A 24,147-nucleotide genomic window follows, 5' to 3' on the forward strand; every position below is an offset into this window, starting at 1 on the left:
CAGGGAAAAGCTAACAACTGCTTTATTAAGAACTGAATTCACTAACATTAATAAGGCTGAAAGATATGGAAAGTTCTGAATCATCTACAGCTACATTCACATAATTCAGCCAGCAGGAGTGACCAAAAACAAACACCCAACCAAAAAGCAACAAAAATCATCATGCATAATCACACAATCGCTATTGAGAAAAAGCGATTATCTCAGAGCAGGATACTGACCCAGCCATTTCCAACTTTCAATTAATACTCCTTGGGTGTCACATACACTGCACAGAATGGGTTCTTTGCCTCACAAACACATTTCAGAATTGAAGATTCTTTCTTCCTCCCTGATCCTTGGTGACATGGATGGGCATATTTGCAGAATCAAAGAACTCTCTTTTCCACCTCACTCCTTTTTAGTTGTCATTGTAAGGAGGTAGGAGCAAAGCAGCGGCTAAGTTTATCATCTTTCTTCCTAGAGAGAGATAGAAACACACTAAGTTTGACCCTTATTGACCATCGTTCTACTGAACTCAACTCCAATTAACCTCAGTGTCCAGGTTATACAAAATACTGCATTTAGTTGCCTACTGGAGCTTGGGTATCCACATTTTTTACCTTAACGCTTATAACATGGAACAAAGATCACCCTCCACCTCTCCCTACCCCCCTCACTTGTGCAACCACATTCATTGTCATGAAGTCGTTGCTATGCAGATTTGCAGACATCGTTTCATTTTTAAAAGCTCTAACTTGCCTATATAGGTTTACCTCACAGACCCTCCAGGTCCTGTGAAATAAGTCTTCCAGGCTTCACTGCACTGAAAAGCACAGAGGGTGTGGGTAAGAAATGTTGTTTAACTGAAATCTCCAGAATCTAGTCAACTACACAGCAGAGAACATGGCCAAACCACAGTGACATTAGCTCAGGGTGTTGAGAGATGTGGCTCAGTTTCAGCAATACTTCAGAAGACATAGACCAAAGAAACAGTGATGGTGTTTCTGATGATTCAGTGAAAGACTATCCAGTGCAACAGTGACCTTTAAAACTGACCAAAACTCAGAAAAGCTTAAAGTACTTTCCCATATTTGCATGCAATACAAAGGCTATGTCTACACCCCCCCTTTCAAAAGGGGAATGCTAATGAGACACTTTGGGATATGCTAGTGAGGCACTGCAATGACTATGCAGCACCTCATTAGCATATTAGCACATTAGCTGTGGCACTTTGAAAGTGCTGCTTTCAACTGCACATGGCTCGTCTACACGGGGTCCTTTCCGAAAGCGTGATTGAAAGGGGCATGGCCGCCATTATGCTAATGCAGTGCTGCATATTCATTAGCATATCCTGAAGTGTTTTATTAGCATCCCTCTTTCGAAATGGGCAGGGTTAGTGTAGACATAGCCAAAGAGAAAACAATGGTACCAAAACCTCAAGAACCAAGATCTTTTACCAGATTTAAGAGTACATACAACAATTAGTCTAAGACATATAGGCTACGTCTACACTTACTAAAAACTTCAAAAAGGCCATGCTAATGGCCAAATAGAAGAATACTAATGAGGTACTGAAATGTATATTCAGCGCCTCATTAGCATGCCGCCAGTCACAGCACTTTGAAAGTGCCACGGTTCGCTTGCCTGCGGCTCGTCTACATGGGAGGCCATTTTGAAAGGACCCAACCAACGTTGAAATCCCCTTATTCCTATCAGCTGGAGTGTTGCAGCTGCTGGCATGCTAATGAGGTCCTGAATATGCATTTCAGTGCCTCATTAGTATTCTTCGATTTGGACATTAGCATGGGCATTTAAAAGTTTTTAGTAAGTGTAGACATGGCCATAGGCTCATACTTAAAAGAGGCTAGTACTTCAATTTGTTCAGGGAATTAGAGAGTCCAATGCCCCATGGCTGCAGCTTCCCTTCACATCTTCCAGGTAGCCCATGAGCACTAATCCATATCATATGACTTGAATTTTACATGGAAGGTGAGTAACCAAACAAAAGGAAATCTAAATAATATGCCTTCTCTAAGTTTCTTCTCTTCTTTTTCTTAGCTCATTAGCTGATGTTTACAATCAGTAGTTCCTAATGGGAAGACACTAATCTTAATATGTGTCCAACAGCTCTGAATGCATTTTTTAATTTTAAGAAGAGCCCAGTCCAAAGTCAGTGGAAAGGTAAAGTACTGGAGAGCTTTCTGCTAATAGTGCTTTCCATGACAGGACCCATGTCTGTCATGTGTGCCTGTTTCTTTTCCTCTCCCACTGAAAAAAACTCTATCTACATTATAGAAATGATCCCTGAAAGTAACTAGAGAGGTGCACCTGAAAGGTGACGGTCTCTCTATATACATTGCTTTATATTCTGTAAGTATACCATTCTGAAGCCTATAATCACTGTAATGTCGGTATGAACTGATGGAAACTGCTGTAAGTATGGTTGAAAGTGCTTTGGGTTCAGAATATAGTTTCAATTGTAATCAGGTTTTGCAGTCTGCAACTGCTCAGTTTGTAAGTTCTCGGTCATGAATTAGACCCTGATGACATACAGCAACAGTAAAGCATATATCTAGGCCATACTAAGAACCCTAGATCATTTTCATGTCAGAGGTAATGATCACCACCATTACTCCACAGCTAATTAGCATGTAAGTTTCATTGGCTGCTGCATAGCTGGAGGGTTGCTTGGTTCAGCTACCACAGTTCTTCAAAACTATCCATATAACACAATCAGCAGATGCTACTTAGCCCCTTGTCACAGCAAACACCTCCCTCATTCTCCACTGCACAAATCACCATAAATATCCCACCATGACCCCCTCCTCCCCAAAGCACATCAACACAAGACAACCAGCACACACAATAACCCAAGCATCACTTGGAAGCCAAGGATATCTGTACTGTCAGTGTGATGTGAAGGAAATAGGCATAAACATGGTTTAGAGTCTTTTTGTTCAGAATTTAACTAGGTGAACTCATTCACAGTCTGTGACCACCCACTTTGAAAATTCTTAGCTGTTTTTAGCTTTTTGCTCCCATTTTTAAAAAAAAACACACACATGCCTTTTTAGATTACACCCGTACGATAGCCTAAGCTTTCAGCTACTAGTGTATATTTTTTGTATGTGCTCTGTGAGGCTTTTGTTTGTTTGTGTTCGGAAGGAAAGATCAGACAGTCATCTTGCACTTGGGTCAGAATATGAAGTTACTTGAGTTCCTGCAGGGTGTTTGTTCCACAGTCTTGGCTCACCTCCAAAAGTACTTCTTAGATACTGATAAAATTATGCTGGTAAATACCATAAGAAAAGAGGTGTTATGATGTAGGAAGCCTAAGTCAATAAAGCTGTCAAAACCGTGACAATGAGATTAACAAATTGAGAAATATGGAGAGAAAATATTACCAGGCCCTAACCCTACAATCTTCTGCACTCATGAATAGCTCCAGTAAGATTATTTATGCTACTCACATGCAAAAGTGTTTGCATGAACAGTGTCAAATGTTACCTGTGAATCAGTATTTGATCCTGCAAGCTAAAGGTAACTTTAATCCAATGCTATTTTTGTGACGGTACTTGCCAGTACTGAGTACTGGCACCTGGGCAGCCCCAGCCATGGGATTGACTGGGGGTGTGTGGGGGAGCAGGGAGCCAGCTGAGTACTGACTCCTCCCCATTTTTTTTAACAAAAAAGGCACTTCTGTAATCTATACATATATAGGAGCATTAACCATGACATTGCCAGACTATTACATGTTTATTGTTCAACCCTGAAACAGTTTTTTCCTGTTGAATAAAAGTTGGTTAAATTCGCTAGCTAAATTTTGAGAGACATATGCAGTAGATGGGCAGGAAGGTGCAGAAAGGCACACTTGTATGTGGGCTTGTCTACACTTGCCCCCAACTTCACAGAGGGCATGGTAATCAGGCTGATGGGAGATTACTAAATGCAGCACCGCATGAGGCTAATTCTCCCCCACGGCAACTTCGAAGCGTCAGACTTTGAGGTGCCGGCATGCGTGTTGCCACGGGTACTTCAGAGCACCTCACTACTTCGAAGTGCCCTTACTCCCCAAAATTTTGAGGAGCAAAGGCACTTTGAAGTACCTGCGGCTGCACGGCATGCCAGCACTTCGAAGTTGCCTTGGGGGAGAATTATCCGAATGAAGTGTTGTGTATTCACTGCAGCACTTCATTAGTAATCTCCCATCGCCCTGATTAACATGCCCCCCTTTGAAGTTGGGGGCAAGCATAGACCCAGCCTGTGTGAGTAATCTTAAAGAATCTTTAGCATTTACCAATATGCCCTGCAAATAAAGAAGTGTACCTGTAATTCAGCATGTGGATATAAACTGACTACCAGTGAAGGATGTGAAAGCCCTCCTGGTTCTCAGTTTGCCCTGCTACTTGTCTTCCCCAGGAACTGATGTTCTCATCTCTGGACTTGGAGGAAAGAGTGTCTGTGCCTAAAGGAGATGGTGGGAGAAGAAGACCACGTGGGAGACTGAACTTCCACAGAAAGCGAGCACAAACCAAGGCTTCCCCTTCCTTTCCTCCAAGACACCTATTGTTAGGTGTGCACTAGGTGAAATTTGTGTTTCTCCATCAGCATTTTTTGGTAAAATTTGTAGAAAAATTTCACAAGGCAAAACTATTTTTTAAAAAGTAAATCTAGATTTGCCTTCTGTGACAGCTCATTTTTCCAAACTCCTGAGTTACCTCCTGATATCGACAACTTCATAGTGGAACGTATTTTTTCTAGTAGGTCGTCATCACAAAAGAGAAATCTCTGTCACATAGTTTCACTTAGTTTTATGAAATGCCTTAAACATTAGGGCTGTGGCCACACTACCCCTCCCTTTCAGAAGGGACACGTTAATGAGGGATTTTGGAAGATTTCAATGAGGCGCTGACAGGAATGTGCAGCACCTCATTAGCATAATAGTGGCCATGTGCAATTCGAAAGTACTGCTTTCAGAACACCACCACCCCTGGAGACGGGGCCTTTGAAAAGGACCCCCTTGACTGCAAAAGCCCCTTCTTCCTAAAACCAAATAGGAAGAAGGGGCTTTTAAAGTCCGGGGTCCTTTTGAAAGGCACCCAGCTACAAGGGCAGCGTATGTTTCGAAAGTGGCACTTTCGAATTGCATGTGGCCATCCTTATGCTAATGAGGTGCTGCATATTCATGTCAGCACCTCCTTAACATCTTCCAAAATCCCTCATTAACATGCCCCTTCTGAAAGGGAGGGGTAGTGTGGCCACAGCCTAGGAGACACACTTTTAATTGTGCTTTACAATGCGGAAGAAGGACAAGAGATTGGAGCAGTGTCTGGGGTGGTGGGTTCAGAGGGTCTTACATCACTGTCACAACTGATGGATTCTATAACGATTATCCCTCAGCTGGCAGAATGTGTAACTGTCTATAATTGCCTCTTCTTCTGATGACCTGGGTCTTATTTCTATGCTGTTGCTGCCACTTGTGGTACAGATCATTTGTTAGGGTGGGTCAGAGGAGCATCCCTGGTCCAGCAGTGCTACTCTAACTACATGAAATCCTTTGAACAGTGGCATGGGAAAAAAAATCAGCAGAAGGCCTCCTGGGGTATGGGAGAAAATTTACCCCATTGACTCAGGCTTAATGATTTCATTTGGACTCTGTTGTTCAGTTGATGCACAGCTGTGTTCCCTTGCCATTTGATTGTAGTGTTCCAACTACACCGTAGCCCCTACTCTGTCATCCAGATGTTTTGAAAGGGACTTGTGATGCTACAGATTGAATTTCGTAAACACAGAAGATGTGTTGCCATAGCAACTTGATACATACGAGTCCTTATTTCCTGAGTGCCATTTTAGACCTGATTGCAGTTGCCATAACAGCACGAGGCAGCATAAACATGGTTATTGAAGCTCAGCACAGATATTGCAAAGCCATAAACCCACAACACTTCCAGTACATATGGCAGCTGGGGAACACTGCAAGAGATAAAGCCCTGCCAATAAGAGATTGCTACAAAATCTACTTCTTCTAAAATTAAATAAAGTTTGATTTTTTTTTAAATAAAGATGTCCAGAACCAAGCCAGGGTTGCAGAATGTACTTAATAGTATTAATAGACTGAGGATATACTTAGGAATACATAAAGTAAGTTTAAATCAGTAATAACTGCAGTATCAGTAAAGCAAAGCTCAAGATGATATCAATGCAGTTGTTAACACATCTCTCTGCCTGGGAGATAGCAGATGAGTTGTGTTCCCATCGTTCCCACTGACTTCTTGGGTGTGTGCAACCCATTCTTTGCCTTCAATACCATGAGATTCAAATTGCTGTAGAGTGGAAAGTACTACTGTTATCACCCTGTCTTTGGAAGAAGCATGGCAGGTAGTGACTGACGGAGTGGTGGGGACAAGAGTTGAAGCAGATAACACATGGAAAGTGGTGGAGAAGGGAAAAGTGTGTCCTGAGACAAGAGTATGGCAGCTGGGGGCAGGGCGTTGTGGGGTGGGACTAGAGGGCACAGAACATAGCAGTGGTGAAGTTGTGTAGAGGCAGCTGACAATGAAATGGTGCTACCCTGAATGGATGGCTTCCTGAGAGAAAGAAGTCATCCTCAGAATTTTTTTTTAAATAAAACTTTGAGGGGCAAACAATGCTGAACAGTTTCTGTAAAACAGTCCTTTAAAATCTGGGAGTTACTTTGCCCTGCTAAGGACAGCTACATTGGGTTGGTGTACAGTGCTGATCTAAGCTCAGTGCTTTAGAGGGATTCATGTGATGAGGCTGGATCACAACCCTGTGTGCTCAAGTTACAGAAAACTACTGCAAATGGACAAAACTACCACTCTAATCTTAACAGCCTCCTGGGGAATGGCGCACAGTTACCTGTGAAACTAATATGAATGCTACATTCCCAGGAACCCCATCACTCCCGTCACCATCTTAATATTAGTACTAATATGGAAAATAGTAATATTCAGAACAAACAACGGGCCCGGTTCCTTGTGTTTTTCCCTCTAGCTGTGTAGACAATATCATAAACAGCAACAGTTTTTTTCTTCAATGAGATGTCTTATGAATACCCAAATTCACACCAAGGCTGGGCATCTTCCCAGCTGTTTGGTGTTTTTGTGCCGGCTGGTCAGACAACACAATATATCCTGGGGATATTTTATAATCAAGTAGTTGCAAATGTAAAAGAGAAGATGATTTGTAATTCCTAGGGACCTGTTCCAATTAGACTGTTCGTGTGGTCTCTTGGAATAATGAAAAAGAAACCCTCCCACAATCTTAATGCATATGGGGCCCATGGTCTAGGGTGGAGTCCCTGAAGGGACATACTGGCTGAGATACTCAGCTTTGCAACACCTAATTTTAAGGGTACCAGAGAGCTCATAGGAGCAAGACAGTGATCCACAAAGCCTACTTAGGTGCCTATGGAAGCTGCACCAAACAGGGAGAGAGAGACTCTTAGAACGTGGTCCACAAAAGCATCACAATAGGCAGGGAGCTGCCTAAATTAGTCAGTGGGTTCTACCAATGAGAAGGATGTGTGCTGATGCTGACCCCCTCTTTCTTGGAGTATGGCACATAAGTTGGGTTGCACAGAGGTGCCTTTCTGCTTAGCTTCCCATGAATGGGTACCAACCAGCTGAAGTTGGGCAGTTTAGGCATCTAGCGTGTTTCTGATGGCAATGAGTTAGATACTTGCCTCACTCCACACCCTCCATCAAGAGAAAGAAGTTGGGGGAGGGACGGTGGTGCTGGTCAGGAAAGGTGCATCACTCATGCCTCTGTAGGAATACAGGCTTGTACAGAAATTTGCAAGCAGGAACTTAATTTCCAAGAGAGAGGATTATCACTGGGGATGTAGAAGGCAACTCTCATTTTAGTGTGTCTGCTTTTCAGAAAAATGGCCTTGTGCATCTCAAAAGTTCTGCAGTCCCTGCTCGTCATCCCAAACCTGCATAACGATGCAATCCCATCACCTGGGGTTTGTTTCCTGATCCCATAACTGACAGTCCACCATGTAAAGCTGCTTCACAAATATCAACAGCAGGCAGGGATTGTTTCAGTCCATAGTACAAAGCAAAGCATAGTACAAAGCAGGGCAGATACTATAGTATCAGTATCATGGTATCAGTGTCAGAGTTGCAGCTCATGATAGACTGGAGGAACAGATGTGTTGTGTTCTCCCAATGCTCATCACAATTTCGGAGAGCAGTGCAGGATTCATGCTTTCTCACAGCTGACAGCGATTGTTTAGAAACATACTAGAATGATGATAGATGAAACTATATCATGGGCTGCTGAACCTGACCCTGGGACACCCTGTACTAGATGGTGGGGAATGCAATGTGGGATAGCTACCCATGGTGCACTGCTCTCTGTGGTGATGGAAAAGCTGCTGCTGTGAACATGATCTGCTGGCACAAGGCGCATAGCTGGGACATGCAACAATGGTTTAATTACAGCCGTGGCTTGTAGAAGGTTGGTGCAATTGTTTCTCCTTCTCTGACTCAGAGGGAGGCTGCACTGCCTCCATATATCACCGGGGTTGTGGGGAATTAGCAGAGTAGGTGCGGCATCCCAGCCTTTTTACCAGGAATAACTCCCCTGGGCAGGAGGCCCTGGGTTCCTAGGAAGGGGAGCACTGGTGAGCAGACTATGATTCAGCCTCTGAGGCAGGGAGTGCAAGGATGAGCACTAGCCATGTGGCCTATGCTGGGGAGATGGCCTCCACAGAGGTGAGATGTCACGGGTAAGGGAACGTAGGTCTACCTGACTCCACTGTGTTCAGAGCAGGGCCCTAACGGTGGCAGGGTGTTGCACTACCTGGTCAGTGGGGATCCTCCCTCATCATGCTGACTGGATGTTAGGTCACAACGCCATGAGCTAAAACACCTGGGCTACTTCCTGACTGAGTTCCAGATCAGACGCCTCAGGTTTGTCTGTGTATTTGGCCATCAGCAGCTCCATCTCCTCCTCAGCTTTGGGCCTTTCCGGATCCAGGGTGCCTCCTGGTTCAGCAGCAAAAGCAGGATACATCTGTTTTCTTCTCTGGCTTGACCTTGATTGAGTTAGGAGCTCTGTCTTTTGTACTTCCTGTACTGCCCCTCAATTTCCATTGGGAGGGCCAGGCCTGGCCAGACTCAGCCCACCTCAGCTGGGCAGATAGAGTAGTTCCTCCACCTCCTCTGGCTTGGAGGGAGGCCCCACCACTTCCCTACATGGCTGTGTGTCAGTGTCACTTAAGTTGCTTTAACTCTATTGTGCAGACAGGGCCTTAGCCTAGTTTAAGTGCCTGAGTATCTTTGTGGGTCTGGGGAAAAGTGCTTACTCAGAAAATCTCATCCTCACGTCAGGGGGCACATTGCATTTTGACTAGGTTCTCCTAGAGCCCAAACCATCCTGAACTCTGGACCGGCACAAGTATCCAGCCCTCTACCAGGACCCCAAGCGGGCTGACAGATCTGCTGTTACTTGGGGCTGAAGCTGAAACCTGAGCAGCTCCCCCTACCCAGTGCAGTGGTGGCTGGACAATGGCCTTCTCCTCCCACACCCTGGGTGGTGGGTCTCAAGCTGCAGCATCTTCTTCCCCTCCCCGGGCAGAAGGGCTCAGACTCCACCCCTTCACCCTGGGGTCATGTAGTAACTTTGCTGTCTGAAGGGAGTTATGGTACAATGAAGTTTGAGAACCTCTGGCCTAAAGCCAAAAGATACCAAAGGGAAAAAAGAAACAGCACAAAACACAACAAACCACAGCCCTGGTGCTGAGAACTTAATGAAAAGCCCTATGACATACACTCCACCAGTTTTAAAAATGTAGGGCCTCGTTTTCCAGTGATGTCACGTACCCACCGCATCTGTTGTGTATATTCAGTGGCATGTGCTCAGCAGGTCTTAAAATCAGACCTATAACACGTATATTAGCAGAGCTGCATACAAAGCAATTATGGAAAAGACACTTTTAAAAAACATTGCATTAAACAACAGTGCATTCATGCTATAGTTTGTAATAGTATTTGGCCAAGAAGTGGGATTATGTGCGATCACTGTCATTATGTGAATGAAATAATTTTAGTTTATGAAAAGAAAATGGAAACCCTATTATAATTTAAAGCTATGTGTATGAGCTCTTGTCATTTCTTTTTACAGCTGAGCTCTCTCTGGATGTATTCTTATGGATATATTTTGGTGTCTAAACAGTTTACATGGTCAAAAGGGCATTTTTTTATTTGCTGGGGAAAAGATGGAAAGTAATTTTTATGAAATCTCTTAAGTTTCTGATCCAAGAAAGCAAACATTTTGAAGACTTTAGATACTAAGCCATACCTCATCAACTGTTAGGCTTGCACATCCTTCACTTAAAACTTCGTTGACTCATTGGCTGATTCATTCAGTCAGTTTCATATTGTTTAATATTCATTTAGCTTAGGAAAAAGCATGTCAGCAAGCGTTTGCCATCTCAGTTCTACTGGGTACATAGCTAGTAATGAAAAGTAGAAAGGAGCCAAAATGAGGACACCTAGTTTTCACTTTTACAAACACCTTTCCTCTTAAAGAATGTCACAAGCTGGTATGAACATGTGGCTGTTCCCAGAAATACCATCTCTGGAATACTGGTTATTGCTATGCCTTATGGTATGGTCAAATAACTGTCATGTCATACCATAAAGCATTGCTTATGAAGATTGTACTGTACTGTGATTCTTAGAATGGCCACAGTCAAGACCCGTAAAAAGCTTTACAAACAAAAATGGGAAATAGACTATTTATAAAGTAAGAATGGTTTCTCTGATGCCTGAACCTTGTTTTCCATGGTGGGTTTTCCTTTTTTGCTTGTTTGTTTAAAGAGGAAATGAAAAGAGGGAGTTTTAATAGAGAAAATGACTCAGCTGCTCATTAAAAACATAAGAATGGCTGTACAGTAAACCCTCAATTTAACAGACTGAAAGGGTGGAAGGGGTATCTGTTAATGCCAAAAGTCTGTTATATCTGAATGGTTACACTGTATGATGATGCACTGGCCTTCCCAGCACATTGCTCACTCCCGTCCTCTGCTCCGCCTCTCCCCTTCCTCCCTCCTGCCCCTCATACCGCCATCTCCCTCTCCCAATTACCAGGAGAGGAGCTGAATGACAGCCTGGCTCCTTCCACCTCCTGCAGTTCTTGGAGCTGCTGCTCCTCCAGCCCCCGGCTCTGAGCCACCTGCATGAAGGTAGAGATTGCACCACCCCAGCTTGCCAGTGGGCAGCAGCCTCTGACACCATGGCTGCTGCTCAGCGCCCTTGCAGGCAGTGACAGCCGGGTGCCAACACACTCCACGCATATGGTGCTGGAGCAGCCAACATGCTCCTGCCTCCCGGCTACTCTGGCCCCACCCCAACCACTGTGGTGGCCCCTGCAACCTGGTAACCCCAGTCACTCTGGCAGCTCCTCTGGCCCTAGTGGCAGCTCTGGTGAGTCTCCAGCATTTATTTCAGGGGGCAGGGGGACTGGCAGACAGCGTCTGTTATTTCTGAAGGCCACTATATCAGGGTCCTTCAAATCGAGGGTTTACTGTATTTTCATTGAGTGACTTCTAGATCTTGTGTTATGGGAAGAAGTAAATAACTCTTTATTCACTTTTTCTGCACCAGCCATGATTTTATAAGCTTCTATCATATACCCCCCTCAGCGGTCACTTTTTCAAGCTTCTTCACCAGTCTTCTTTACCACTTCTTGGCTACGTCTACACGTGAAGCCTACATCGAGGTAGCTTATTTCGTGTTTGGACACAGATTGGCTAACCTAGTGAGGAGGTCTTTAAACTAGGTTCGACGGGGGCAGGGGAGCCAAGCCCACAAGTAAGTGGAGAACATGGAAACCTGGGTGATGGGTCAGAAATGGGAGGCAGCATGGGCAACAATGTCAGAGTAAAAAGAGGGTCAGGGCAAAACAGGGAGGCAAGATCAAATCAATATCTTAGATGCCTGTATACAAATGCAAGAAGTATGGGTAATAAGCAGGAAGAACTGGAAGTGCTAGTAAATAAATATAACTATGACATCTTTGGGATCACAGAAACTTGGTGGGATAATACACACAATTGGAATATTGGTATTGAAGGGTACAGCCTGCTTAGGAAGGATAGACAGGGAAGAAAGCGGGGAGGTGTTGCCTTATATATTACAAAGGTATATACTTGGACTGAGGTGGAGATGGATGTGTTGAGAGTCTCTGGGTTAGACTAAGAGAGGTAAAAAACAAGGATGATGTCCTGATAGGTGTCTGCTACAGGCCGCCTAGCCAGGTGGAAGAGGTGGATGAGACTTTTTTCAAACAACTAACAAAGTCAAGCAGGGCCCCAGATTTGGTGGTGATGGGGGACTTCAACTATCCAGATATATATTGGGAAACTAATACAGCAGGGTACAGACTATCCAGTAAGTTCTTGGATTGTATTGGAGACAATTTTTTATTCCAAAAGGTTGAAAAAGCTACCGGGGGGGGAAGCTGTTTTAGATTTGATTTTAACAAATAGGGAGGATATAAACAGGGTAGAACAGAAAACAGCAAAAGAGAGATAATGGATTTCAGGAGGGCAGATTTTGGTAAACTCAGAGAGCTGGTAGGTAAGGTCCCATGGGAAGCAAAGCAGAGGGGAAAAACAGCTGAGGAGAGTTGGCAGTTTTTCAAAGGGACATTATTAAGGGCCCAAAAGCAAACTATCCTGCTGTGTAGGAAAGATAGAAAATATGGAAAAAGACCGCTTTGGCTTAACCAGGAGATCTTGCATGATCTCAAAATAAAAAAGGAATTGTATAAAAAATGGAAACAAGGAAAAATTACAAAGGATGAAAATAGGCAAACAACACAAGAATGCAGGAGAAAGATTAGAAAGGCTAAGGCACAAAATGAGCTCAAACTAGCTACAGGCATAAAGGGAAACAAGAAAGCTTTTTATAAATATATTAGAAACAAGAGGAAGACCAGGGACAGGGTAGGGCCATTGCTCAGTGAGGAGGGAGAAACAGTAACAGGGAATTTGGAATTGGCAGAGATGCTCAATGACTTCTTTGTTTCGGTCTTTACTGAGAAGTCTGATGAAAGAGTGCCCAACGTAGTGAATGCTAGTGGGAAAGGGGTAGGGTTAGAAGTTGAAATTAAAAAAGAACAAGTTAAAAATCACTTAAGAAAATTAGATGTCTGCAAGTCACCAAGGCCTGATGAAATGCACCCTAGAATACTCAAGGAGCTGATAGAGGGGTATCTGAGCCTTTATCTATCATCTTTGGAAAATCATGGGAGACAGGAGAGATTCCAGAAGACTGGAAAAGGGCAAATATAGTGCCCATCTATAAAAAAGGGAAATAAGAATAACCCAGGAAACTACAGGCCAGTCAGCTTAACTTCAGTGCCAGGAAAGATAATGGAGCAGGTAATTAAAGAAATCATCTGCAAGAACTTGGAAGGTGGTAAGGTAATAGGAAACAGCCAGCATGGGTTTGTAAAGAATAAATCTTGTCAAACTATTCTGATAGCTTTCTTTGATAGGATAACGAGCCTTGTGGATAGGGGAGAAGCGGTAGATGTGGTATACCTAGACTTTAGTAAAGCATTTGATACGGTCTCTCATGATATTCTTATAAAAAAACTAGGCAAATACAATTTAGATGAGGCTACTATAAGGTGGGTGCATAACTGGCTGGATAACCGTACTCAGAGAGTAGTTCTTAATGGTTCTAAATCCTGCTGGAAAAGTATAAAAAGTGGGGTTCCGCAGGGGTCTGTGTTAGGACTGGTTCTGTTCAATGTCTTCATCAATGACTTAGATATTGACATAGAAAGTACGCTTATTAAGTTTGCAGATGATACCAAGTTGGGAGGGGTTGCGACTACTTTGGAGGATAGGGTCATAATTCAAAATGATCTGGATAAATTGGAGAAATGGTCTGAGGTAAACAGGATGAAGTTTAATAAGGACAAATGCAAAGTGCTCCATTTAGGAAGGAACAATCAATTTCACAGATACAGAATGGGGAGAGACCGTCTAGGAATGAGTACAGCAGAAAGGGATCTGGGGGTTATAGTGGACCACAAGCTAAATATGAGTCAACAGTGTGATGCTGTTGCAAAAAAAGCAAACATGATTCTGGGATGCATTAACAGGTGTGTTGTGAACAAGACACGAGAAGTCATTCTTCCGCTCTACTCTGTGCTGGTTAGGCCTCAGCTGGAGTATTGTGTCCAGTTCTGGGCGCCGCAGTTCAAAAAAGATGTGGAGAAACTAGAGAGGGTCCAGAAAAGAGTGACAAGAATGATTAAAGGTCTAGAGAATGTGACCTATGAAAAAAGGTTGAAAGAATTGGGTTTGTTTAGTTTGGAAAAGAGAAGATTGAGGGGAGACATGATAGCGGTCTTCAGGTAGCTAAAAGGGAGTCGTAAGGAGGAAGGAGAAAACTTGTTCTTCTTGGCCTCTGAGGATAGAACAAGAGGCAACGGGCTTAAACTGCAGCAAGGGAGGTTTAGGTTGGACATTAGGAAAAACTTCCTAACTGTCAGGGCAGTCAAACAGTGGAATAAATTGCCAAGGGAGGTTGTGGAATCTCCATCGCTGGAGATATTTAAGAACAGGTTAGATAGACGTCTATCAGGAATGGTTTAGATAGTACTTGGTCCTGCCATTGGGGCAGGGGGCTGGACTCGATGGCCTCTCGAGGTCCCTTGCAGTCCTAGTGTTCTATGATTCTATGATTCTCTTTTATTCCATGACAGCTTTCCTCGCTTGAGATCCTTTTGTGAGAAACTTTGTCAAAGACTTTCTAGAAATATAGGTAGATTATATCCACTGGATCCCCCTTGTCCACACGCTTATTGACCCCCCTCCAAGAAGTCTACTAGATTGATGAGGCATGGTTTCCTTTTACAGAAACCATGTTGACTTTTCCACAACACATTATGTTCATCTATGTGTCTGAGAACTCAGTTCTTTACTATAGTTTCATCCAATTTGCCTGGTATTGAAGTTAGGTTTACCCATCTGTAGTTACCAGGATCAGCTCTAGAGCCTTTTTCAAAAATAGTATCACATTAGTGATCCTCCTGTCATTTGGTACAGAGGATGATTTAATGGATATGTTACCAACTGCAGTTAGTAGTTCTACAATTTCACGTTTGAGTTCTTTCAGAACTCTTGAGCGAATGCCATCTGGCCCTGGTGATCTATTACTGCTTGGTTTATCAATTTATTCCAAAACCTCCTCTAGTGACAGCTCAGTCTGGGACAGTTCCTCAGATTTGTCACAACAAAAAATGACTCAGGTTTGGGAATCTCCCTCATATCCTCAGCCACGAAGACCGATGCTTACATGCTCTGTATTTGTGATTTTGAAAAGCAAGTACTTAGATCAGAAGACAGCAGCTGTGACGGTGAAAAGAGACAAGATGATTTTAAGCAAAATAATACTGCTCTAAGACATTCTTATGTAATGGTGTCATATTAGACACACTTTTTCAATGCTGAGTCACAAAGTTAAGATGAAATAATTGTACAGTGCCATTATTTCCTTTCCAACCTTCCCTCATCCCAAACTTAAATGGAGTAAAATTTCAAAAGATAATAGAAAGTATACTCACCTAAAGTAGAGCTGCCCAAGTGTTGCAAATAGATGTCAGAGACATTTATTCAGACTCCATGAAGCAATTCAGCTTGATAATTGTGACCAGGGTCCCATGGGAGCCAACTCAAGTTACTCAATTAGGGTCAAACTGAAAAGAGAGAGGAAGGCAGCCCCCTCTACCCAAAACTGGAGGTTATTTTGATACTTAGGTTTCCAAGCCAGTACAAAACTTTCTTCAGCATAAATGACCCAAATTCAACCTCTGGGGACATACTGGCAGATAATGTTTGTGTTTTTGTGTGTTGCATACAAATTGCTAGAGGCTAACAGTGCAGCAAAACATAAGGCACTTGCTTACTACCATTCACAGATGATTTGCTATACAATTCAAAGAAAGATGGATACAGCACAGATAGGAACCATTTGGTTAAATTGTTGACTTCCAATAATATGTATGTAACACACAAAAACATAAACATTATCTACCAATATGTCCCTTGAGGCTGAATTTGGGCCATTAAGTTAATATAAAACCCCCTATATATAAAAACGTTAAGGTAGCAAATGCAAGTAAGGAAATGCCAGAATTAATATTTCCTGCATCTTCTGCCCAACTTGACTTCCTCTGCCCCATTCTCTTTTCCTGTCTCCATCCCAGTTCTGTCTCAGTCCTATCCCTGGCTTTCTACCCTCAAGTATCCTCATCAAATCAATCTGCACTCCTTCCACTAGCTCTCTGTTCCTTTGCCCAATCCATCTAGTCTGCCTCCATCAAAACTCCCACTCCCATTTCTCCCCCTGTCCCATGCTCTTTGTCCAAAACCACTTTCCTCCCTCTCCCACCAGGTCCAACTTTACCCTCTCTGCATATGAATCCAGGACCTCCCTCCTCCACATTGCCCAGATGTCAGTGGGGGTGAAGGGCAGGGGAGATCACAAAGTGAGCAGAGCCAACTCCCTTCTCTCACTTCCAGTGGCTGGACCCAGAGCTGGACACCCAGCCAGCAGCAGTGAATTGCAATCGAAGGGAAAACCTTGTTTGGCTCTGGACTGGCACATGCCCGACAAGGACAGAATCTTTGAGCAATGTAGCTTTAAAACGTTGGTAAGTCTGTACCAATCACATAGAGCCTACAACAAGAAGGTGGGTGAGGTACTGTCTTTTATCAAACCAACCACTGTTGGTGAAAGAGACAAACTTTCACACCTCCTCTGAAGGCCTGGGAAAGGTACTCAATCACAGCTAAATACAAGTGTGACAGGTTTCTTAGCATATGCATTTATTAGAGATTGTAAGAGACTATTCAAGGTGAAGCAGCAATTGCCTCTGCCATCATATGACAAAACAGGGGAGGGGTTAGTGGGTTATAGCTTGCTGCAGACATGCCAGTTCTCGTGAGTTAGTCGTGAGAGACGTGATTTCTAAGTAAAATTAAGCCTGACTCATGATCTGAAGATAGAACTCTCAAATGTCAGGGTTTTGGTTTTTTTCATTCGCAGCTGAACAAAAAGAAATCCTGCCATTTGAGAGGTGTGCCCCCAGCTCAGGCGTTTGGAGCAGTGTCAGCTGGTCAGGCTGAACTCTGACCTGGGGGCTGAAGTGAGGATGATGGAGGCTGATGGGGTGGGAAGGGCTATATGAATGATGGGGTCTATGAAGATGGTATGAATGCTGGGAAGATGAACCGAGGGCAGTGGGGTAGGGGGCTGATGTGATGGGTTGGTGATAAAACGGATGAAGGACAGGATTATTTGCTGGGGAAGAGAGGGCAGATGAGCAGGGACATGTTTAGGATTTATGGGGCTCTAGGCAGTACTATTAAACTGGTGCTGCTATGTCCCACAAAAACTTGGGTGGGGGGAGAATACACATTTTATATATGTGATTTTATAATCTTCAGCAACACACTAATGAAATATTTTTACAACATATTTTAAGCTCATGGTCTGTTGACTAACACAGTAACTTTGGAACCTGACAGGGGCTTCATTACCATTTGAATAGCTCTTTTACCGGTTCTGCTAATAGCACGGGTAGACTTTTTCCATTTTAAGTTAGCTACACCCTTTCTGGAGGAAGCAGAGCCAAGAACAGGGATAGGAGGAGGCTGGTGGGTGGACATTAAGACCCAGTGGTTTCCCCAAATCCTCAGGTATCCTATGCAGCTGTATGCTCTGACCATGAGGGAGTGAAAGCTCCTGCAGCAGCGGCCAAATGGACCTTATCCAGTACAGGCGGGGAAGGTATAGCTAATTGTCATTTAAGAATAAGGCCTTTTTCCGTAGCCATATTCTAAAGCCTAAGGCCTTTGTCAGTAGCAATATTAAAAGAGCAGCAGCCATTAGTTGAGAGGCAGGAATTCACATCCTCACATTTCATCTCAGTTGCATTAAAACAATGTAAAGTCAAACTCTATGAAGGAGACCCTGTTCTATCATCACCCACTATCACCAGATAAAGGAACAGCTCTTAAGGAAACTTAGCTGCGTAGCATTCTGTCTGGCAAGAAACTGTATAACCAGTGTTGGGGTTGTACCCTGGGGGTGCCCTGGGTCAGGGAAAATTTTTTCAGCTGCTCCTGAAGCAATCCTCCACAATAATCATAAATGCTGGCTGGAAAGGGACATGGAGTGTGTGTGGAAATGCCCTGGAGAGCCCAGCAGCTGCATGGTGCAGGGAATTCCTGAAAAATGAAAAGAAATGCTGGGTGGAAATGGACACAGGAGGGGAGAAGCCCCGCAGAGCCTGCAAACAGTGTTTGGGTGGTGGGGAACAGAGCGCCCACTGGCTTCTGCAGGTAAATGTAAAGGGCAGGAAGCATTTTAAAAAAAATACGATGCAAATTCCCGTCCTTCTGCAGTTACCAAAGAAGACATCACCCTCCTAAAACTAACAGATATGGACGAAGAACACCTGCTCATGTTGTGTGACCCAAAGCCTGGAAAATTTGCTAAAATGCCGTGTGGTGCCATGACACCAGCTCACTATCTGTTTGCCTTGTGTGGCAAGGTGTGCTATCGTGGAAGCTGCAACAAGTCAGGACTGCCTGAGAACCTCGTTAAAAAATACTAGAGTGCCTGGATGAGGCCTTCAAGGAGATCTCTGAAAAGGAGAAGCGCTCCATCCCAAGAAACATCAAGGGGCACAGAACCATAGCTAGCAAACCTGCACCCATACACAAACCCACCCTCAACCCATTTCTAACATGCAGAATAAATACTCACCTGAACAGCTTGGTCCAGCAGGGCTTGGGGACTAGCGTGGCGGTGACGGGCATGGAGGTCATGGAGGGTACTGCTGTGGAGGCGCCCAGCATGGAGGGGACCAGTTCCAGGTCTATCGTGAAGATCTCAGGGCTGTTGTGAAGAACTTCCTCGGTCCCCTGCTCATTGCTCCCTTCCTCCTCTGCATTGCCCTCTTCCTCCAGGCCACCCAGCTCCACTGGGCTCATCCCGAACGCCTCTAGAAGTGTCATAATTAAGACCAGGCTCCATGGTGGGGTTGCTTCCCATAACCATGTGCAGCTGTTCATAATAGCAGCAGGTCCTTGGAGCTGCCCCTGACAGCTGGTTGGCTTCCTGGACCTTTTGATAGGCCTTCTGGAGTTCTTTCATCTTCACCCAGCATTGCATTGAGTCCTGGGGGTAATCTCAGGCAGTCATCTCATGCATCATCTGATCATAGATTGGCATGTTTCTCTTGGCCACCCAAAGTCCCTTCGCCACTGATTGGTCTCCCCAAATCGCAAGAAGATCCAGAATCTCCTGGTGGGGCCACGCTGGGGCTCTCTTGTGACCCTGAGAAGTACTTGGCAGATCACTACCCTGAGTGCTCATGCTTGCAGGAGATGGCTATTGATGCAATCGCTACCGATGTGGTGCAATGGCTACTGATGTGGTGTGATGCAATGGGCAAAGAAAATTGTTTCATAAACGGCCCCCTTTATATTTGCAGGGCTGGGCACTGCTGAATTCCAATTCAAATGCTAGTTCAAATTCAAATTCAATCAAAACTCCGCAGTCTTCCTGTGCCCTTCTTCCTGCGCACTTGGATGGAGAGCAGCTAACGGGGAAGCAGCCGTACACGGAGGGTCACCATGTAGCTTTGTGGGATATATATGGGACACTTCTGGAGGCTAATAAATTCGAATTAAGGACATGGCGCTTCCACACTTCCCTTTATTCGAGATTTTTAAATTTTAAATTCACGCTATATCTGTCCTGTAATATTGGCATTTTTATCAGTATTATGGCTCAATAAATCAAGCTAATAGTATTAACTTTGAAGACAGTGACGTTTTAATATCAAGTTAACGCCTTTAAATTCGATTTTATCTCATAGTGTAGACACAACCTTATTACAATATGTCGTAACTATGTACACTAACCCTTGCCCAGACCTGAAGAGCAGCTGTGTGAAAGCTTGTCTCAGTCACCAACAGAATTTGGTTCAATAAAAGATATTACCCCACCCAATTTGGCTCTTTAATATCTTGCAACAAACATGACTTCAAAAACACTACAGCCACATAGAAACTGATTTTTCAGAAGCTTATGATTTGGTCATATATCGGTAGATTCTCATGGAGCTGGCCAAAGGCATATTGCTGAAACCAGAACGCCCTACTGCCAAACTTCAAGATGCTGAAGTAATGTGTGTGTGTGGGAGGAGGGGCAGGGTATGCACAATGTCTCACAGAGAAGGTTGCCAGCATTTCTTAAAATGGGCAAAGATATATTTTTTCTCAGATGACTGGGGATGGGGAGAGCACGCTGGCCACGTGACCCCGCCACAACTGCCCCATACCTCAAGCCCTGCCAATCTTCCCCCTTTCTCTGGCCCTGCCCCAGCCCTGATTTTCTCCCACCTATTTCTTCCTCTGGAAGTGCCACACCACTTCCAGTGAGTGCAAGGGTGGTCCCACCCACCCCTCTAGAGCGACACAGCCCTAGAGCATCATGATGTGTGTGTCTGGGGAGGGGGTGCATTCATAAGAAGTGCATGTGACCCTCATTCACTCCTCCATGCATCACCCCACTCTCAGAAATGGCTGAATTGTCTCGGGTTAGATTTGCTTAAACAATTCAGCCTGAGACAGACATCCGGGATGTAAACAAATCACTGTCAAAATCGTAAAAAAGTTTGCAAAGTTATAAGCAACTGAAAGAGGTAGCTTAATAGGTGTTGCTACTAGTTTTGCCTTTAATGCACGCACACGTGCGTGCACATGCACACACACACTGTAAACTTTTCAGTAAATGTGTTATTTAAAATATACTTTAGACTGTTCAGGGCTGATTATCATTGCTCTTTCTTGTTTGGGAGGAACATTCTAAGAACATCAAATCTACGAAATCTTTATAGATGGACTTGTCTGACATTTCAGCAGTGATCCAGGCTTTAGTCAGTTCGAGATTTCCAAACTGAAACACTCTGCTTTAAGGGCTTTCCTGAATTTCTCTGTAGATAGTGTAACTTGTACAGAATCTACAGACCAAGGGGTTTACCTATAACATTTATTTTAATATAAATGCTTAGTTATATGAGCCTTGTCCTGTCTCCTGATTAAATCTCCTGTAGCTTATGAAAATGTTTTTGAAACATACAAAGCACTTCAGTAACTAAGTCCAATTTATCTCAGTGACATTTCTGTGCCCTATATTCTGAGCTGCCTTTTGAAATCCTAATGAACCCATCCTGGTTGTGGCTCCTTAACACTATTGTGCAATCTGAGGATTTATGAACACTTGCTTCTTGTTGCTCCTCTTACTTTACAAATTCCCTTCCTTTTTTTTGTTTGGAAAAAATTTGCTATAGGAGCGCATAAGATTTTTTTTGTTGGTTTAATTACAACTATCGCTAAATATTGAGCTGTGTGGGAAGGTGTGGGATAGTTTATAGGAAGTGCTTTTCACATCTGATGTTGCAAAAGAAGAAAAACACTAAACTCAACATTTGGAAGAGGGCATTCTGGAATGTTTTAAAAACACATTTCTTAAATTTCATTTTCAATCACTAGTTTTTGTTTTAAACTTGCTAAATAATCAGATTTTTTTAACACGAATCTTGAGAGTCCTGGAAAAAAACATTGTAGATTCTACCTCACTAGTCAAGCACTTTCTCATCTGGCAACACCTGAGGTCATGCATGTTGTTAGAACCTTGCCCAGGACCATCCCTAATGGAGAGTGGTAATCCATGAGGGGTGGCACAATCTGAGAGGTCCCACCACAGCACAGACAAGGAGAGGCAGAGAAGGAGAATAACCTTGAAGAAGCCAAGGCAAAGTGGAAAGGATGTGGCTGTAGAAATGCATATTATCAGCTGTAACAGCAACAAAGGGTCCTGTGGCACCTTATAGACTAACAGAAAAGTTCTGAGCATGAGTTTTCGTGAGCACAGACTCACTTCATCAGATGCTGGAAGTGAGTCTGTGCTCACGAAAGCTCATGCTCAAAACTTTTCTGTTAGTCTATAAGGTGCCACAGGACCCTTCGTTGCTGTTACAGATCCAGACTAACACGGCTACCTCTCCAATTTTATCAGCCGGATGCAGGCAGGGGCAGGAGAGTGGAGATGCAGGGCTTGGCTACATGTGCACAAGAAGTTGAGATGAGGACTTTTTAATCTCACAAAAATAACCCCAGAGATGTGAACAACTTTTGTCAAGCCCATCCCCTTTCAAGGTCAAAAATTAATGCATATGAACAAAGATCAGCTATCACTGGCTTACATGAACACTCCTTTTGCAGTGCTGTGGCACTGAATTACGGCCGTAAATGAGACCGCTCCATTTCACAGTGTTGTGGCTGTGGGAACTCAGTTTGTTGACTTTACTTATTTTGGCCTTGAAAGCTTGTAAAAAGTATTGTTGAAAAAAAAAAAAAGAGTTGCAGAGACAGCCGCAGAGACCTCATGCTACATCAAATCACAGCCTAGTGTCTGTAGAACCAGGTCCTCGCAGGTCTGCAGCAAAGGAAGGTCAGAGAGGTGTGAAGTGGCCAGTTCATCCCAGCGTGGTGCTTTCAGTTGAACGAGAACAAGAAGTCCTGCGGCACCTGACAGACTAACAGATAGTCTGAGCCTGAGCTTTCATCAGATACAAAGTGGGTCTTTGCCCACGAAAGCTTAGGCTCCAAAATATCTGTTAGTCTATCAGGTGCCACAGGACTTCTTGTTGTGTTTGAAGGTGCAGACTAACTCGGCTACCCCCGTGACAGTTCAGTGAGAACACCGTGACATATCCAAGTGCAATGGAAATGAGCGAGTAGCTGTGTCACCCCCACCTTCTAACCTGAGGTTCCACTCACACTGCTCTGCTGTTGTTGGCACCACTCCTGAACTGCTTCCAGTCAGCTGCTAGCATGTAAGTTACCCTCAGCTATGTCTGTGTGCACTTGCAGTGTGTGCCAGTTACACCCAGACTTTACCAACCTGAATTATACTGTGACCCCAGCACAGACACAGACTGCTCTCCAGAAATGTGTTTCTTCTCCTGCCCAGCCCTTTCCTGGTCAATATGACCTCATATAAAAACCCTTCAACATTTTATTAATAGAGTGATATGTATAAATTCTGTTATCCCAAATGGAGTTTCCCAAACCGTTCAGATCAGACAAACTGCTATGGATAAAACAAGCTTCTTAACTACAAAGAGGTAGATTTTAAGTGATTACAAGTTAGGAGTTAGAAAAGCCAGAGGTGATTACAAGAAAAATAAAACTCAAGCAATGCCTGACTTAAACTATTTTACATCCAAAGCAGGTTTTCTCAGCATGTGTTCTCAAGAGTTTTATGGGCTAATTTGCTTAGGCCCTCTGTTCAGTTCAACAGCTGCTACCTTTGTTTCTCCTGGGGCTGTTAATTGATGGACAGGAAGAGAGAGGAGTAGGAGGAGACAGTCTTCCTTTTCATTCTATAGTCCTCACCCTTCTTTAAGAAGAATCTCCAGTTGAGTTTCAAGTTTCAGGAAATAAAAAGTCTCTGTATGTTCTTGTTTAAATGTACCTGGAGATTTTTCATAAATGCCCCCTTTCTTGCCAAATAATGGTCATTTATCAGGTATTGGCCTGCTGACTGTGTTTACACCTAGCTGAAGCATCAGCTTGTCCATATGTCTCTGCGGAACTGGTTGGGCCACTTCCCAGATTTAGAACCTTCTTTGCACCATGCAGTAGAATTTTATAACACTGCATACACTGTTGCTACACTTCCAGTAGTGAGCAACCAATTATGAAATTTCAAATAATAAGACATAATTTGCACAAAGATTACTACAATAGCCTGCAAGGGTTGAATATAGGGGTACAGACTGTCACACGCCTCATGGAGATGAGCACAGCTTTCAGCATGGAGACATGTGAATAGCTCCAGTCATCTGAATGCATCATTTCACCCCCTTCCTCTGACACTTAGCATTCCACCTAACACCTGGGGGATGGGAGAGAGAGGAGCTCAGACCTCCCTTCCCCTAGAACAGGTCTCCCCAGATCCTAGCATACACCTGGGGAGAAGGAGGAAGGGCTCAGATACCCCATAGTGGAAGGTCTTACTAGATCCTGCCACA

The sequence above is a fragment of the Carettochelys insculpta genome, chromosome 3, assembly GCF_033958435.1.
Source record: "Carettochelys insculpta isolate YL-2023 chromosome 3, ASM3395843v1, whole genome shotgun sequence".
Lineage (NCBI taxonomy): Eukaryota > Metazoa > Chordata > Testudines > Carettochelyidae > Carettochelys > Carettochelys insculpta.